Raw genomic sequence first — 17,949 nt, 5'->3', positions numbered from 1 at the left:
ATGTCTGTAATTTTCGCAGTATTAATGTGTTCCTAAAACTTTTATTTGTTGGAGGGTAGGCATTAGGAATATTTAATCACTTTAGGCGGAAATTATAGCAATGTGAATATGTTACAGGTCGTGGGAATTGAAGCAGGGATGCCCGACTTGGCAGCAGTAAACTACAAGATGGTGGATATGCTGATTGTGAGGAGGAAGTGTTTTCGCCATATTGTGTGAGTGTTACAAACCTTTATACTTATTTCTTCAATTGTTATCGTGTCCTTATGTTGCTGGAAGTGTTTTACCCTCCGTCCGCATACATTGCGAGTTAAGGGTTAGGTTAGTTCAGAGGAGGGGATAGCTAAGTGTTAACATACCAACCACTGTTACAAGATGAAGTACCACGCCAGGCCACGGTTGTTAATTGTCAAAAGTATCTTTCCTTTGGTACTTCAGGTAGATTTATCTCAGAAAGTTTTAAGCCCATTTTTGTGAAATTTTCCACAGGCATTCACCTGTAATTGGGGAAGAGTTTACTGTATGATGATTATATTTGAATGGATAATTATGATCCAAATATCTTAATGTATCATCAGATATCTTCTTCTACCGCGAATTTTCTCCTGTTCACCATTCCTTCCAGTGCATCCTTCAGTAGGCAGTTTCTTCTCAGCCAGTGACCCAGCCAATTCCTTTTCCTCTTCCTGATCAGTTTCAGCATCATTCTTTCTTCACCCACTCTTTCCAACACAGCTTCATTTCTTATTCTGTCTGTCCATTTCACACGCTCCATTCTTCTCCATATCCACATTTCAAATGCTTCTCTTCACTTCGTCGTAATGTCCATGTTTCTGCTCCATACAATGCCACACTCCACACAAAGCACTTCACTAGTCTCTTCCTCGTTTCTTTCTCCAGAGGTCCGCAGAAGATGCTCCTTTTTCTATTAAAAGCTTCCTTGGCCATTGCTATCCTCCTTTTGACTTCCTGGCAGCAGCTCATGTTACTGCTTATAGTACACCCCAAGTATTTGAAGCTGTCCACTTGCTCTACTGCCTCATTTAGTATTCGCACGTTTACCTTCTTTATTTTTCTTCCTATGACCATGGTCTTCGTCTTGTTTGCATTTATCTTCATCCCATACTGCTCACAGCTGTCATTTAGCTCCAGTAGCATATCCCTTATATTCAGCAAATCCTATGCAGTTTGTTCTTCTTCTTCTTCTTCTTATTCTTGTTCTTCTTCTTCTTCTTTCTACTATCACTGAGAATAAGATGAAGGCGGAAAATATGGAAGATTGGAAAATGCTGGGTTTGCAGTAAAATATGTGATTGGGCAGAAACTAATGAATGAAATGAAATTCGTTTTGTTACAATTATGTATCCAGAATTTTCAAGCCTATTGCCTCATTGTTGTCAGGGATATCGGTTTGCAATAATTATGCACATTTAATTGATACGTTACTATTGTAAAACAAATGAATATATTCACATATAATTTTGACCACAGCTGCTTTCAGTTTGAAGTCTCGTAATTTTATGACGATATTTGCCTGAGGTACAGCCACATTTATCAAACACGAAAACTGAACAATTTTAACACACGCATTGCCTTAAAAATGACAATATCGAGATTAATATGTCCTTTAAAGGTGTAAATGAACACAAACACATATACAGACACTAGTGGAATATATTAGTCATCTATTTAGTAGTTTTAATAGGCAAACGTGATCTACCGGTGTGGGGTAACATAATGTCTGACTGAAATGAGCGGGCTCAGGATCAAATCCCATTTGGGACAAGTTACGTGGTTGTGGTTTATTCCGCGATTTTCCCACCACAAAGACCATCATGGACGATAGACAAACCCAAAAGCCTGGACCTCCACGTAACTAGCCACATGTTCAAAGGGGGGAAAAATAGCCTGGAATTATTAAATTATTAACTAACCTAAAAACATGACATTTTTGAAGTCTAAAAATAACTTCGAAAATTTGGTTAAATTTTTTAATAATATTTTTCAGTATATTAAATCTACAATATTTACTTACTCACTTACTGGCTTTTAAGGAACCCGGAGGTTCATTGCCGCCCTCACATAAGCCCGCCATTGGTCCCTATTCTGAGCAAGATTAATCCAGTCTCTACCATCATATCCCACCTCCCTCAAATATATTTGAATATTATCCTCCCATCTACGTCTCGGTCACCCCAAAGGTTTTTCCTTCCTGTCTCCCAACTAACACTCTATTTGCATTTCTGGATTCGCCCATACGTGCTACATGCCTTGCCCATCTCAAACGTCTGGATTTAATGTTCCTAATTATATCAGGTGAAGAATACAATGCGTGCAGTTCTGTGTTGTGTAACTTTCTCCATTCTCCTGTAACTTCACCCCTCTTAGCCCCAAATATTTTCCTTAGGACCTTATTCTCAAACATCCTTAATCTCTGTTCCTCTCTCGAAGTGAGAGTTTCAGGTTTTTTGACAGCAGACTGGATGATAAAAGCTTCTCAACCGAATAATAACAGGCATTTCCCATATTTATTCTGCGTTTAATTTCCTCTCGAGTATCATTTATATTTGTTACTGTTGCGCAAGATGTTTGAATTTTTACAGTTTTTATATTTCCATTTCGTACAATATTCTCGTCATGAGACATTATCATATACTTTGTCTTTTCGGGATTTACTTCCAAACCTATCTCTTTACTTGCTTGCAGTAAAATTCCCGTGTTTTCCCTAAACATTTGTGGATTTTCTCCTAACATATTCACGTCATCCGCATAGACAAGCAGCTGATGTAACCCGTTCAATTCCAAACCCTCTCTGTTATCCTGGACTTTCCTAATGGCATACTCTAGAGCAAAGTTAAAAAGTAAAGGTGATAATGCATCTCCTTGCATTGAATTGGAAACGCATCTGACAGAAACTGACCTATACGAACTCTGCTGTACGTTTCACTGAGACACATTTTAATTAATCGAACTAGTTTCTTGGGAATACCAAATTCAATAACAATATCACATAAAACTTCTGTCTTAACTGAGTCATATGCCTTTTTGAAATCTATGAATAACTGATGCACTGTACCCTTATACTCCCATTTTTTCTCCAGTATCTGTCGAATACAAAACATCTGGTCAGCAGTCGATCTGTTACGCCTAAAACACATTGATGATCCCCAATAATTTCATCTTTATAAGGAGTTAATGTTCACGAAAAAAATATTGACAAAATTTTGTATGACGAAAGTGATATTCCCTTAAAGTTACTACAGTTAGTGTTAGCTAGTGTTACCCCCTTCTTGAAGACTGATAGATAGAGACACTATTACCTCTAAAAGTATGTATAAAATATCCGTAACACCCTGTATATTGCGATGTAGAAAATGAAAATAACTTAGCTAAAACGGGAAGTACTCTTGTAAAATGTAATTTAAGGCTATGGATCGGTGAAAACACCTGAAAAACAGTGAAAATTTTGTTTTTAACTCGAAATAAAATAATATTTCAGTTTTCTAAATTTGTGTTTATTTTGGTCCTACGACAATTTAAAGCCCTTCAGGACGAATTTAAAGGGACTAGCGCGTGTGTGGAGCTGCAGCCCTTTAAATCGACGCTCAGCTGTCATTCTGATAGACTTTGTTCTTCATTCTAACTAATGTTACTTTTCAGTCAGGTCCACACCTGTGGAGTAACGGTTAGCGCGTCTGACCGTGAAACCAGGTGGCCCGGGTTCGATTCCCGGTTGGGACAAGTTACCTAGAGGTTTTCCCTCAACCCAATATGAACAAATGCTGGGTAACTTACGGTGCTGGACTCCGGACTCATTTCACCGGCATTGTCACGTTTATCTCATTCAGACGCTAAATAACCTACGATGTTGATAAAGCGTCGTAAAATAACCTACTAAATTAAAGAAAAATTCAGTCAGTTGATATTTCGGGCTCTTATGTAGGAGAAAAATGTGTGTGGTAGACCTGTATAGGCTCAAAAACTATTTCTTCGATTCCAAAGAAATCTCTAATCGGATAAACATAACTTTCACCAACAGTTGTGAAAGTGTTAGAAATGACTATTCTTAGCAAGATTAGATTTAGTCTGTCTCATTTGTTTTTACTGGTTTAACTGTTGACTAGGTCGGTCTTTCTCGAAAAATCCATACCTTGTTGAGGAAGTCCATAAATAGGTGAAAGGTGGAGCATTGCAAATTCAGTATGAAATGCATCTGTTACGTAATTAATAAAATAATATTGTGCGGAATCTTATCTCGCGATTATGCGCCACTGAACATAATTACGGTTATGAGCTACTGATTTCTGGGACGGACCACACAATTCGGATAAATGCGCCGCTAACCTCCTCGTTATGAACAACTGACCACGGGAACGTGCTGCTCTGATTGCTGGAAAGTGCGCCAATGGCCGTTGTGAATATGCACCCCTGACCTTCGTGCCATGAGCCTCTATCCACCGGTGTATGCGCCACTGACCTGACAGCTATGAGCCACTTTTTACTGACTCGAATGCCTTGGACTTTCGGGGACAGGCTCCCATGTCCGCTGGGCACTTACGCCGTGACGCTGACGGGATATAGCCACTGTCCGCTGGTGACGAAGCGGTTAAGAGCCACAGATCCTGTCTTCCCTCTCCTTCACAGACGTCGAGGTTATGCGCCTCTGACCTTCGGGACATGCGCCTCTGTCCCCCGGTATATGCTGCACTGACCCCGCGGCAAAAATCCAATTATCCCTTATCCCTGGACAAGGCGTCGGTTTGTGCGCCACTATCTCGTAGCTATACGCCACTGACGACGTGACTGATCTCTGGGCTAGACATAATATACACGTCTGACAGTGACAAGTAGGACCTTTCACCTCTCTGCAATTCACTCGTTTCTGTTTCTCTGTTTCCATGGAATCATAATCAGACTTTCACTAGTTACAGCTAGAAGGTTGTGTATCTCCATAGAATTATAGATAGGAATTCGTAGGGGTTGCAGACTCGTTGCGTGCGAGGGAAAAGTAGAGATTGTATATGACGAATCGAAAACTTTGGGCTCTCGTCACGTGCAAAAACACGTTAATTTGTAAATGATGTTGCTGTGCTCACTGGAATATTGGGAGAGGGGCGGCAGGAAGAGGGCTCGGCCACAAGCAACTTCTCTAGAATCCACCGAAATATAGAGAAAATTGACCTTACAATTTTTTAATACAATAAAACTTTTTCTGTCCGTAGACAACTGTGATACAATGCATTGTGCAAAGTTTGAGGCATCAGAACTTCATAGTGTTTATGCTCGACCATGCCAAAAGGTAGTAATTATACACCTGGTAGCAGTCCTTTAATGCATGTCATTAAAGTACACCTACTCATTAAAGGTCAGGTGTTCAGCCAATGACAACTCAGCTTACAGGTGTTCAGCCAATAATGAATCAGCTTTGTACCATTATAAAACCGCAAGTATCGATTATTGTCGGATATGCAATCGAAAGAGAATTAGCGAAAAGTCACGGAGGCTGGAAATCCAATACTGTCGCAGAAGGTTATGTTCTGTTACTATAATAATTAGCGTTAATTGTAAATAATATTCAAATAAATTCAATTTGTCATCTCTTTTTTCAATGTCTAATTTAATTTCAATGTTATATGAAAGTTAATATTTAGTTTATTCTGTAGGTTCTTATAGGCTATCAAGGTCAATGTGGACATCTGTTCCTCGGAAAAAATCAATACTTTCGCGTCTGCGCACATCTCACAATTTACGAGGTATTGCTCAAGGTCAGTTAGATACAAATAAAATGAATAATTTCAAGTTGGAAATATGGTCGAGCATAAAAAGTCGTATGAAACTCGCCTCTAATGGTAATTAAGACGCTCGTATGAAAATTATGAAACGAGCACAAGCGAGTTTCATAAACATCCATACTCGCTTCTTAATTACTATCATTATAGGCTCGTTGCATAATGTACTATTAAATTAATAATATTTAAATTTATCGTATTTTTTATAAAATTAGCAACTTTAAACTGTTGTGGCTCCGAAACCCTTTCACCCTAAAGTTTATATTGACATGTAAACAGTTTTTCTTACTTTTTAAGGAAATTGAGAAATTTAGATTTTTCTTCATTAAGACGCCTTTGCCCACGAAAAAATATTTTTAAAATACATGGTTAGATTCAGCATTGAAAGTACAAATAAACACGTATTTTTTACTGATGGCACGTTGATAAGAAAGTATTGAAAATATCGATTTCATATGGAATAGCCCTTTTTTTATGCGATATTTGCAAGTAGTAGATGTGGTTGATGTATTTTCGATAGTTGCTACAGGAAGTACATTTCCCAAAAACAACTCATACACTTTGTTTACAATATTGAATGATGATGGAGCGCTTACAAACAACAAACTTATCGTTAGTTGTGGATGCTGACAGTTTCTGAAGCCTTAGAAGTAGGTAAAAGAATACTTTCAGTAGTATTCAGCTTTGGTTGTGCGATGTTTGCCTGTTATTGCGTAGTTGCTATGTTAGAGAAAAGTAAATTTTCCTAAAAGAAAAGTTATCCTTTTCATTAGGGCTTAAAGACTCTTGAGTAGAGCAAGACAGACGTGAAGGTTATACGCCGCTGACTTTGTGGGACCTGGTTCTGCGACTGCTGGTACGTGCGCCAATGGCCGTTGAGACGAGCGCCTCATTCCTTCGGGACCGCGCCATGTCCGCTGTGATATGCGTTTCTCTTTTGAGTTAAGCGCCTCTATCCGCCGGTGTATGCGTCACTGACCACGCTGTTATGAACCACTGACTGCAGGCACATACACCGCTGTCTGCTGACATGGGCAACTGTCCGCCGGTGTATGCGCCACTGACCTGACGGCTATTAGCCACATATTTCTGGCAGAAATGCCCTTGACTTGACATGTTCCTCTCTCCGCAGGGTCCTTACTCCATATCGCTGACAAGGGCTTTAAGTCACTGTCCGCAGTGTGTTTGGACCACTGACGAAGCGGTTAGAGCCAGACAGACTTTGTGGGACCTGGTTCTGCGACTGCTGGTACGTGCGCCAATGGCCGTTGAGACGAGCGCCTCATTCCTTCGGGACCGCGCCATGTCCGTTGTGATATGCGTTTCTCTTTTGAGTAAAGCGCCTCTATCCGCCGGTGTATGCGTCACTGACCACGCTGTTATGAACCACTGACTGCAGGTACAGAGATCCTGTCTTCACTATCCTCCATAGACGTCGAGGTTAGATGCTGCTGACCATCCGGACATGCACCACTGACCTTCGGGACATGTGCCTCTGTGCCCTGGTACGTGCGGCACTGACCTCGCGGCAATAATCCACTTATCCCTGGACAAGACGTGACGGACGTCGGGGCTTTGCCCTCACTGTGTGACAGTGGTGGGTTGGTGATCCTTTCTCCTCTCTGCAATTCCCTCGTTTTTGTTGCTCTATTTTTATGGAATCATAACCGGACTTTCACTGGTTACAACTGGGAGATAAACATCCGGTTTTGTATCTCCATGAAAATAAAGGTACAAAAATGTAGGGGTTGCAGACTCGTTGCGTGTGAGGGAAAAGTAGATTGTACATGACGAATCGAAAACTTTGGTCATTGTCACGTGCAGAAACACGGTTAATTTTTAGATGATGTTGCTGGAATATTGGCGCTCGGCCACAAGCAACTTGTCTAGGATTGCTGCGTTTTTGTGCAGGTATTAGCGTGAAAGAAGTTTTGGAATCGTTTATGTACAGTCTATTTGTTCTGAGACACACGCAACATCCTTCCTGCGGTCTTGTGCCGCCATTTTCATGGGGCGTAAGAGGAGTGGGTAATGTTATGGATTACGTGTGGCCGGTGACATAAAGGTTTAAATTGGATTGATTACTCTAGTTAAGTAAGATTCGTTTTTGTTGCATATGTAATCCATATAATTACCTCATTTTTACCTTCATTTTCTTCTGTTTTTATTGGTAAGTTCGTTTACTTTTTGTTTTGTATAGTGTTATTACACATACTAGGTAATATACATTATGTGACTGTACTGTACTGTGCAGTGAAGTTGTGTGTGCAGAGTGAATTGCTCAAGGATGTAAAACGTGAAAGATGTTGTGTTTTTGACCATAACTTCAATATTTGAGTTGACCTTCCTACAACCAGTAATAGTTTTGAATGTTTTCAGCGATGTGTTTATCCCCGCTCAAACGCAGATCGTCGTTTTATGCAGTTGTAGAATTAATGTTTATACCCGGACAGCTTCTGGAATGTTAGGAGTAACTAATGGAATAGATTTTACATCTTGATTACACAACTTTTAACACTGTATCAATTCGGAATATGTATGGTAAGACTTTCTTGTGTGGAACAACTGGATAATACCCACGGCAGAGCAATGTCGATAGTCACCGGGCCGTACCGAGCCGTGCCAAACAAAACACAGTCGAAATGATGGTAGTAAAATTCGCGACTATATTCTTAAATAATTCACTGCATTAGTAAAGTGCAAGACTTCTGGCTTCTGTTGCATTCAAACAATTATAAAATACGATAATTTGGTCCAGGGAGCATCCGTTTTTGATGCAAAGATAATTTGTTTGGCTTGTTATTTAAATAAAATTACGAAATGCCGTTTCTGTGCTTAACATTTAATAAAAAACGAAATATAGCAAAACTGTTTTGTCTCGAGACTCTCATCTAAGTCACGTAATCTACTTCAATATATTTGCGCAAATATACCTTGTAGCCTAGATCATATATGTAACAGATATGTCGGGGTTATAGGCTTTGAGGTCAGGTTTACTACGCTGCCATCTAGTTGTTACATAAGGAGTCACGTCATAATACCCATGTGAATTACATTAGCGACTGTGCTGCCATCTCGTGATCGTTTACGGCGGACGGGTGGCGATCCTGGCGGTTGTTCTCTTCAAAGTGCTGCCGATTTTAACGTAGCGAGGAGTTATCTGTCACATATATGATCTAGGCTTGTAGCTAACAGAACGAAGGAGATAGAGAGAGAAAATAAATAAATAAATAAATAAATTTCTCCCTCCAACGACGCCACACACCAACGTCGTGTTCTTATGTTGGCGAGATTGTGTATTTCCTTAAATTTGACGCTAAATGTAACGGCACTGTTCAAAGATACCATGGGAATTCTCCAGTTTAGCGTCTTGTGTTAAATCCATACATTTTCTAGACATCACAATAACAAAAGTAGACAACAAATACACGTTCAAAGTACACAGAAAACCAACAACACACACACAGAACACATCCAACCACCCCACACAACACAAACAAGCTGCATTCCGAACAATGGTACACAGACTACTCAACATACCAATGAACCAACAGGATTACAACGAAGAGCTAAACACAGTCAAATACATAGCACAGGAAAACGGATACAACCCTAACATAATAGAGAACATAATATGTAAGACAAAACATAACCACAAAAAACAGAAGAATACAACACAAAAAATACGTCACACTAACGTACGAAAACAAAAACACACATAAAATTGCAACCTCATTCAAGAAATTAAATTACAACGACATCGCATACAGAACAAATAACACTCTACAAAAACATCTCAACACACAAACAAACAAATACAACCACACAGGCGTATACAAACTCAAATGTAACACCTGCAACAACTTCTACATAGGACAGACAGGCAGATCATTTCAAACACGTTACAAAGAACACATCACAGCCACAACAAAATTACAAAACACCTCCACATATGCAGAACACATCACAAATGCTAACCACACCTACAGAGACATCAACACAGACATGGAAATACTACACATCCAACCAAAAAGCCAGAAACTCAACACACTAGAACAATATGAAATATACAGACACACGAAAACACACCCCAACGATATTCTCAACACACAACTCAATTTCGAAACACATACACTTTTTAACTCTACACTATACCACAGGAACACACCCTCACAGGAAACAGAACAAGTGGCGCCAAGACCAACAACGACCAGTTCTGAAGATGACCCATAAATAGGTCAAAACATGTTAACGAGGTACGTTGAAATTTAACACAAGAAAGTCTTATCATATTCTGAATGCGATCTACTTTTGGTTATGCGATATCTGCAAGTAGATGTCCTCAGGACGACACAGTTATAACACAATATTTCCGAATAGCAGATGAGGTTGATAAAAGATGATTTAGGAGTATACTACGGGTGTTCTTGTCACTGAAAAATGAAATTTGCGCGCGGAGCTCACGGTCAAAGACGATGGTAGAATTGTAAGACAGTATTTACGAATAGCAGATGAAGTTAAGGTTATGGTTCAAAGATCTGTTATATTACGAGTTTTTCGTGCTTGTGAAATGAGTCTAAAATCACACGAAGGGTTGTAGGTAGGTACGACGATAGATTTGCAACACAATATTTACGAATACTAGATTTAGTTGAGGTTATAGTTAAAAAGATGCTTTATGTTATGAGTTTTTCGTGCTTGTAAAATGAAATTGACGTTTAAAATACGCTAGAAGGTTTGGTCAAGGAGACGATAGACTCTCAACAAAATATTTACGAAGACTAGATAAAGTTAAGGTTATTGTTAAAAAGATGCTTTATATTATGAGTTTTTCGTGCTTGTAAAATGAAATTGACGTTTAAAATACGATAGAATGTTTGGTCAAGAACGACGATAGACTGTCAACAAAATATTTACGAAGACTAGATAAAGTTAAGGTTATTGTTAAAAAGATGCTTTATATTATGAGTTTTTCGTGCTTGTAAAATGAAATTGACGTTTAAAATACGATAGAATGTTTGGTCAAGAACGACGATAGACTGTCAACAAAATATTTACGAAGACTAGATAAAGTTAAGGTTATAGTTAAAAAGATGTCTTTTTTTTACGAGTTATTCGTCCTTAGGACACGATATTAGCGTAGGAAATTGCACATGTCATTGAAATTATGGTCAAATACGACGTATAGAAACTTCACTGTACACGAAATGAACACTGCACATACAGTAGTCACTTGTATATCACATATTATGTGTATAATGCGTGAGAAGTAAAGATACTTACCAATAAAAAGAGAAGAAAAGGAAGGCAAAAATCCAGTTATGTTCCCGTGGAAATGGCGGTACAAGGCCGCAGGAACTGAAGGGGGGGGGGCCCGTATCTCTGCTCTGCCCGTCTGGTTTAAGTATCTGTAATAACCCACTACAACCCAAAAGTTATCCTTTTCATTCGGGCTTAAAGACACTTGGGTCTAACTTTGGCCCTCCCTCCACCCCCGACCAGCCACCCCTACGAGTTCATTGCTTATATAGGCAAAAGTCTTGCGATGACAGCGACATCAAATGTGCCGTCATCGGTATTGCCAACCTAGAAATTTCAAATTTATCTCCACTTCTGTCTTCTCTGCTCTTTACAGCGACATCTCAACTCGTATTAATGAGACTGTGGTTTACGTATCTTGTAATAACCCAATACACCCCAAAAAATTATCCTTTTTACACGCGTTAAAGACACTTGGGTTGAGGGGCCGTGCATTCAATGTACTTCACCTATTACCTTAATATTTACGGTTACATAGCGAATACAAACGTCTCAAGCTATTACGTAAATATTCATTGATGTTACGTAATATACATTGCGTTGTTACTACGTGCTTTTCAATATCGTAACATTTTTACAACGTAATTCTATTACAACAGACATCTCAAAATATAATACATATATTATATTTACTCATGTTCATTGTTTCTACTTGTTTCACTATTCTCTTTATATTACAACGCATATCACTCATTATCATCAATCGATACATCTCACGTATTCGAAATTACAGAACCAATTAAAACATCTCATGCAATTTATTGTTGTTACGTAATATACAATTCATTGTTTCTACTTGCGTTTCATTATTGTGTTTATATTACAACGTATATCACTCATTATCATCAATCGATACATCTCACGTATTCGAAATTACAGAACCAATTAAAACATCTCATTCAATTTATTGTTGTTACGTAATATACAATTCATTGTTTCTACTTGCTTTTCATTATTCTCTTTATATTACAACGCATATCACTCATTATCATCAATCGATACATCTCACGTATTCGAAATTACAGAACCAATTAAAACATCTCATTCAATTTATTGTTGTTACGTAATATACAATTCATTGTTTCTACTTGCGTTTCATTATTGTGTTTATATTACAACGCATATCACTCATTATCATCAATCGATACATCTCACGTATTCGAAATTACAGAACCAATTAAAACATCTCATTCAATTTATTGTTGTTACGTAATATACAATTTATTGTTTCTACTTGCGTTTCATTATTGTGTTTATATTACAACGTATATCACTCATTATCATCAATCGATACATCTCACGTATTCGAAATTACAGAACCAATTAAAACATCTCATTCAATTTATTGTTGTTACGTAATATACAATTCATTGTTTCTACTTGCGTTTCATTATTGTGTTTATATTACAACGTATATCACTCATTATCATCAATCGATACATCTCACGTATTCGTAATTACAGAACCAATTAAAACATCTCATTCAATTTATTGGTGTTACGTAATATACAATTTATTGTTTCTACTTGCGTTGCATTATTGTGTTTATATTACAACGCATATCACTCATTATTATCAATCGATACGTCTCCCGTATTCAATTACAACAGGAATTATACTGTTCCACATGATATAAATAGATTCTTTATTTTCGAAGTGACTTTTATAGAAGAAATAGTACCGCGTTTGTACGTCCTGCACGCACTGCTTCCTAACAACGCCTTACTAGTTACGCGGAGGTCCAGGCTTCCGATGGTCTTCCTTCCTAACAGATAACCAAATAATTTGTCGTATATCCGCACATAAACAGGTTTTGTGATAAATTTTTCAATTAACACATGGGATTACGTTTATTGTTCATTTGTACTTTTTAACAGGTTCGAATTTACTTTACAAGTATTTTAGTATTCTTGTTAACAATGCTACATTGCAATAAAACAAATATTTTAAGTAATGTTATATAAAAAATGCTTTAAAATACTTCATAAAAGTTTTGCCATTCATTTCCAAACCATGTAAAAATTTTAACAATTCACAATACAAAACTTTAAATTAAAATAACAAGAAAAAAATAAAAATACGGCACTTCTCTATTGTTAACAAAGCATATAAATATTTTATCTCATGTAGAAAATTATTGGAAAAGTTACATCATATTACGAAAAGAATCAGCATTACGTTACGGTCCACGGGCCTCGATCCAAGGACGAGGAGATACTGCATCGCGAAGTTTTTGGTGCACAGCAACGAACATTCGTCTAAGGCAGCGATTAAATTTCCGGGATAAGATCCCTCATAAAGTTCGTCCATTTTCCTGCTGTTCCGTGTCTTTAAACAACTATCGGCAAATTGAATCCTTCCATTACGTAAATACTTGCAAGATCAACCACCTTCGATGTTTACGTCGAAAAACGTGCGTGTAGTCTGACGTGACGGGTGTTTCATCATTCATAAACATCACAGTAATGAATCCATTCATTACGTCACATATTGGCGAGTTTTCTGCGAGGTCAACAACTTTCAACGGAGGCAGAATGTTTACGCTGCAGAACATATGAGCGAAAGACGTGCGTGTAGCCTAAACTGTGAGGCGTTTCATAGTACGATCATTCATAAAACATTAGACCGTCTCACATTTAAATGAAAACTGTTACAGCAAGGGAAAAAGTAAATATGACGTTCTTTTGCATTTAATTTTTTTCTAAACACGTATGAAAATATTTGTACGTATGTATGCCCCTTAGCCTACACCTCGTGTGTATTTGGTAACGTAACGTTTAGATATAGTGAGTGCATGCATTACTTTTATGATTTTATTCGGTATCAATGGATACGCGTGATCAATTAACAGTTGAAACACGAACTAGAGAATTCGTTTTGCACTTTTTAATACATTGCTAATGTTATAACTTTGTTTCTATGGATACGTAAATATTCACGGAACAAATGCTGTTAACAGAAATCCTCATAAACCAGATCTTGTCTATCAGAACCATGGTTACCTCAAACAGTTGAGATTTTTTATAATTGTGAATAATTCAACTACACGCCTCCGTTTCAATGTGCTATACTAGGAGAGATAAACAGATATTTTTAATTAATTAGCGATCAATATTTATGAATTGTGATATGCATGGCTGATTCATTTAATGTATTTTCTAGCCAACCTGCTTATCTTAATATTTCTTGCAAATTATCTCGATATTTGAAACAGATTTTTCCAATTTCACTTAACCCTTAAATTGACAATGTACCCTATAGGATACAACAGTTTAATAGGCTATATGCTATAATTTTAATAGCACAATAGAAAAAAAATTGGTAGGAAAACTAAAATTTCACAATACATATAAAATATGGACATTGCGATAGTTGTTTTCTTTACAATCCGACAAGGTTTAATAAACTAGTGTCAGAAATGAAGTATTGCCAATTTAAGGGTTAAGTGGGTAGAGAACGCACTATTTCTTGTCAGTTACTACTTAATTTACACTTCAGTCGTAACTCAGCCAAAAGCTAGCAAGATTCAAGATACGTGAATACCAACATTATACTCAGCGCTATAATTTCCCTGAACAAGTACCAATGATACATTTGTTTACTAAGATTGTGCCGTTTATATTTCGGCACACCTTTCTTTTAGTTTTTTTTTCTATCCTCATATTTTCTCTGTTAGTTTTAATTATTCTAACTTTTCATAGATGGCTTGTAGTTTTTTCTTTCTGATCTAGTTCTTCTTACTTCTCGTAGATGGCCTTTCTATTTTTTTTATGCTCTGTTTCTGTTCCTATAAACTATGATAAGTTGATACCGAGGGAGCATAAATTTTTTGAGCCGGGGACAATTAATCATTTTGTAATAATGCTTGCTGATTGGTCAAGACAGTGGTGTGATTTAGATTTGGTCTGTGAAGCGAGTTTCATCGCGAAAAGTAGCGTGAGTCTAACGGTTGGGCTCGTGGAGGTCAGACGCGTGGCAGAGTGCGAGCTGTTGCGCGGGCAGGGACCGGGTTCGATAGTTCTGCCTGGGGCAGAATAGTAATCGGTGTGCGGGAACCTACAAGTGAATTGTAGAAGATATTCGGGTGGAGTTTAGCGGCGAGTTTTGGGATGTACTTATTAGTTTGAGCTGCTACCATTTTCCAGACGGATTTGTGTTCAGTCAACTCTGGTGAAATTCTGGTCGGTATTTGTATTTTTGGTGGATCGTTACTCGAGTTGTGAAATACCTAAAAGCCTGCCTCTAGAATTCATCAGTTCAGTGAGTTGGTTTCGATCTATGTTTAATCAAGTTTTTGCAGTAGAACGGATTTAAACAGTATGGAATCAACGACGAAGGCGGCCATTGTTGGGTGACGTTTGAGGGGTGAATAAACTGTATAGAACGGTTATGTGCTACGAATTTATGTTGCATGCTGTAATAAATAGTTGTGTTTTTCAGTGAATGTGTGTTATCACTTGACTACCTCGACACCCAGATTACCTTCCTGATCAAAACGATTCATGGCAGGGTTTTTCTGTACATTATTAAGAAGTAGAAGGCCAGAGGATGTGTCAAGATTAAGTTAAATTTAAGGGCTGAATGTATTTAAAACATCATAATTCATTATGCGTTCTGTTTCATGTTATTTGCTTCTTCATCTTCAATTCATGGGTATGTCTATACAGTGTGGAAGTGAAATAATCCTGTAGATTGAAAAGGACGACAGGGTAAATCTAAACGAATAGGAACCCTTTATTAACTTTGGGATTAAATGTCAGGTTAATTAATTATTAGAAGATTAAGTTGGAGGTTTCAGCAGTCTTGCAACATGGCCGCCTCTTTCTTCACGTATTTCCACAGATATGGTATTACACTTTTTTGTTATATACAACAGAGCTATTCGCTCTGGAGAATCTGAGGGCTATTTCGCTTCCACCCTGTATTTATAAGCAAGTTCTTTGATTATGGCTGTATCTTCGTCTGCGGTTTTTTCCATTTCAATGGATTATTTCAAAATTTTATGGGATAATCAATCATATGGGACACGACGCAACATTTCACAGTTGGTACATAACCTCTTTTAAATTTAACACTTTTAGCGATTCGACTAATATAATTTTAGGATTTAAACAAATGAAGACCTCCCACAAGAACGTTGTATATCAACGGCTTTTGCATATGATATACAACGTTCTCTGAGGGAGGTCTTCAAATATTAACGTGCAACAATAAAACAATTATATTAACTTCAAATTGATGTATTCTTTATTAGTATTCATGTCAAATTTTTTAAATATTAATTAACCATATTTGACTCTGCCTAAAATATTCTACATTAATTCGAAATTCTATTAAACAATAAGGCAACAAATAAATTGATTACTTATAGAAATATTAACAAGTACTAATTATTGTCCTTTATTTCCAGCAACCTGTCTGCATTCCAGTGGTATCACGGTGTTTTTCTTCCACACTACGGAAACTGCAAGCAAAAAATAAAAAAACTAATTTTTTACTCCTGTGTTAATTTTTTCCCCCAAAATTATTTTTTTCACACCTAGGTGTGAAATTTTTCCCAAAATTTTATTTTTTTTCACACCTAAGTGTGAATTTTTTCCAAAAATTTTATTTTTTTTTCACACCTAGGTGTGAAAATTATTTCTCGAAATTTTATATATTTTTTCACACCTAGGTGTGAAATTTTTTCCAAAAATTTTATATTTTTTTTCACACCTAGGTGTGAAAATTTTTTTCCAAAAATTCTATATTTTCTTTTCACACCTAGGTGTGAAAATTTTTTCCAAAAATTTTATATTTTTTTTCACACCTAGGTGTGAAAATTATTTCTCGAAATTTTATATTTTTTTTCACACCTAGGTGTGAAAATTTTTTCCAAAAATTTTATATTTTCTTTTCACACCTAGGTGTGAAATTTTTTCCAAAAATTTTATATTTTTTTTCACACCTAGGTGTGAAAATTTTTTCCAAAAATTCTATATTTCTTTTCACACCTAGGTGTGAAAATTTTTTCCAAAATTTTATATTTTTTTTTTCACACCTAGGTGTGAAAATTATTTCTCGAAATTTTATATTTTCTTTTCACACCTAGGTGCGAAAATTTTTTCCAAAAATTTTATATTTTTTTCACACCTAGGTTGTGAAATTTTTTCCAAAAATTTTATATTTTTTTCACACGTAGGTGTGAAAATTATTTCTCAAAATTTTATAATTTTTTTCACACCTAGGTGTGAAATTTTTTCTAAAAATTTCTATATTTTTTCACACCTAGGTGTGAAAATTTTTTCTGCTAGAAAATTGTGCTGAGCGAAATTTAAACAAGCAAAAAATTGCTGAGCAGTTGGAAATAATGAAACACAAAATTCCTGAGCAGTTCGAAATAATAATGACCGCCGAAAAGTGCTGAGCAGTTCTAAATAATGAAACACGCAAAAGTGCTGAGCAGTAAGAAATAATGACACCCGCAAAATTGCTGAGCTGTTCAAAATAACGAACCCCAAAAATTGCTGAGTAGTACGTAATTATAAACAACCCTGCAAAATTGCTGAGCACTTCGAAATAATAATGAAGTCCGAAAATTACCAAGCAGTTCGAAATACTGAAACCCGCAAAATTGCTGAGCTGTTCGAAATAATAATGAATCCCGAAAATTGCTGAGCATTTCGAAATAATGAAACACGCAAAATTGCTGAGCAATACGAAATAGTGAAACTCGGAAAATTGCTGAGCAGTTCGAAATAATGAAACATGCAAAATTGCTGAGCGGTATGAAATTACAAAGAACCCTGAAAAATTGCTGAGCTGTTCGAAATAATAATGAGCCACGAAAACTACTGAGCAG

The 17,949-nt window shown here is 36.9% G+C and overlaps 2 long non-coding RNA genes across 3 annotated transcripts in view; one reads left to right on the top strand and one right to left on the bottom strand.

The window, feature by feature from the left end:
• Positions 1-16,628, top strand: part of LOC138711905 (uncharacterized) — a 39,713-nt gene extending 23,085 nt beyond the window's left edge. Inside the window, exons 9-10 of the long non-coding RNA XR_011335525.1 lie at positions 118-215; positions 16,519-16,628. This is a non-coding gene — a long non-coding RNA (uncharacterized lncRNA). The remainder of the gene's footprint in view (positions 1-117; positions 216-16,518) is intronic.
• Positions 15,761-17,949, bottom strand: part of LOC138711900 (uncharacterized) — a 24,504-nt gene continuing 22,315 nt past the window's right edge. For both annotated transcript variants that reach the window (XR_011335521.1, XR_011335522.1), the window contains exon 7: positions 15,761-16,572. This is a non-coding gene — a long non-coding RNA (uncharacterized lncRNA). The remainder of the gene's footprint in view (positions 16,573-17,949) is intronic.

This window comes from Periplaneta americana, chromosome 2 (genome assembly GCF_040183065.1).
Source record: "Periplaneta americana isolate PAMFEO1 chromosome 2, P.americana_PAMFEO1_priV1, whole genome shotgun sequence".
Classification (NCBI taxonomy): Eukaryota; Metazoa; Arthropoda; class Insecta; order Blattodea; family Blattidae; genus Periplaneta; species Periplaneta americana.
This window is presented reverse-complemented; position numbering and strand designations above follow the sequence as displayed.